This window comes from Erinaceus europaeus, chromosome 19 (assembly GCF_950295315.1).
Source record: "Erinaceus europaeus chromosome 19, mEriEur2.1, whole genome shotgun sequence".
Lineage (NCBI taxonomy): Eukaryota > Metazoa > Chordata > Mammalia > Eulipotyphla > Erinaceidae > Erinaceus > Erinaceus europaeus.
In genome coordinates, this window is record NC_080180.1 from 42,276,697 (window position 1) to 42,278,816 (window position 2,120).

Genomic DNA, 2,120 nt, shown 5'->3' on the forward strand with positions numbered 1-2,120 from the left:
AATGTTTTTTTATAAGCTGATAAAGTTTTGCCCACAGAGGCAAAACATGGCCCCCTCAGGCCTTCCCTTGACAGCACACTGGTTCTTGTTACTCACTTACATGTTTCTCCATGTTTGTGCCAGTTTCTTTTTTGAAAATGCCTGTACGATATAGGTTTCTGTTCACCCCACACCCCTGATACTGTGGTCATTTAGTTAAAAAGAAAAGGGGGAATATGTTGGTATTCTTCATGTTGATTTGGCCCCCTTCCCCCTACCTCTGAGAGAAATGGTTTGGCCCTTGCTAGTTTCTCACCAGCTTTCTCCCCGCCCCCGATGCTAAGGACGTCCAGAGTCCAAGGATCACCTGTGGAAGGAAAAACATGGGGAAGCACATGGTGTGGTGATTTGCCTGTTCTTGAATAAAGATTAAACTGCAGCTTCTCAGCCCAGCCGGGTGTCCCCGAGTCTGTCTCTGTCTACCACCGCGATGCTAGCCTGGCCGGCTGGCACCTCCAAAACTTTAACAACAAATATTACTTGATTTCAATACAATTATAAGAATGCATTATTCCATTTTCAGATATTCCCAGGTAAATCTCTTTAATTTACATGTATTGACAATTATCTGACAATATTGCTTACATAAATAAGTATTGTTTGTCAGTCTTTATCAAGTGTTCTTATGATTTGTCTATATATCAGTATTGTCAAATATAAATATATCAGTATTGTCAAACATAAAACCATTAGATGCTTTGCCCTTATCTATTTTTTTTATTATCTATTTTGTCACTGGAAGGCCAAAGAAAAGTCAAATGGGAGTTGGGCAGTAGCACAGCAGGTTAAGTGCAGGTGGCACAAAGCATAAGGACTGGCTTAAGGATACCAATTCAAGCCCCCAGTTCCCCATCTACAGGGGAGTCGCTTCACAGGCTGTGAAGCAGGTCTGCAGGTGTCTTTCTCTCCCCCTCTCTGTCTTCCCCTCCTCTATCCATTTCTCTCTGTTCTATCTAACAACAATGATATCAATAATAACTACAGCAATAGAACAACAAGGGCAACAAATGGAAATAAATAAATAAATATTAAAAACAAGAAAAGTCAAACAATTATTCTGTCTCACTGAAATATTTTCCCAAAGAGCCTTGCTCAACTAGTTTCTCTTCCTATCCCTAATATAAAATCAATCAATATAAAATAATTAAAAAATGGGTGGTGGGTAGATAGCATAATGCTTATACAAACAGACTCTCATGCCTGAGGCTCCAGAGTCCCAGGTTCAATCCCCCACACCACCATAAGCCAGAGCTGAACAGTGCTCTGGTTATATATATATATATATATATATATATATACATATATATATATATATATATTAAACCGAATGAAAATTGGCAGAAATCTAAAAAGATACTTTGCCAAAGAAAACAGATTGAGAAGAATTGCAAGAAAAAAATGTGTGCTTTATCATTAGGGAGATTTGAGATAAACTGTTGTATGCTTTACATTGGGTTGTTCTAGATCTCCCCCGCCAAGAGAATTGCATCAGTCCAGTTAGTTTTCGTGGGCCCGCTTGGCCCCGCCCCTAGGAACCCCGCCAGAGTTCCAGGGTTCCTGAGTGCCAGAGTTTCAGAGTTCGAGAGTAAAGGAGAGTTCCGGAGTTGGAGAGGGACAGAGTTCGAGAGTGCTTGCGCCGCCGCAAAGAGACAGCAGAGTTCTGTTTGATGATTAGTTTGGTTTAGTTTATGAATCGTTGTTCCTGAATAAATAAATACAGCTTCCCTGCCCAGCCGTTGTCTCCGCGTCTCTGTTACCCGCCTGTGAAGTTAGCCCGGCCAGCTGGAGACTCCGAATTTTAACAACAAATGGCGCCTAACGCGGGGCCTGACCTGCATCTCTCAGAGAAGTAAATACAACTTAGCTACCTATTTACTATGGCCTTCTCTTCTGCTTGTAAAGAGATCTCCAAAGCCCTCTGCTCTTTCTTCAGGAGACTGTTTTGCTGTTTCTGGAACATTTATCTCTGGACCACACTGTGGTTTCCATTCGCTCGGGCGAACTCAGAACAGCCAGCAGGAATAGCCAGCGGGCGAGAGGCGAGGCGTGGAGCTGCTGTTTCCACCTGGTTAAACAGCCAG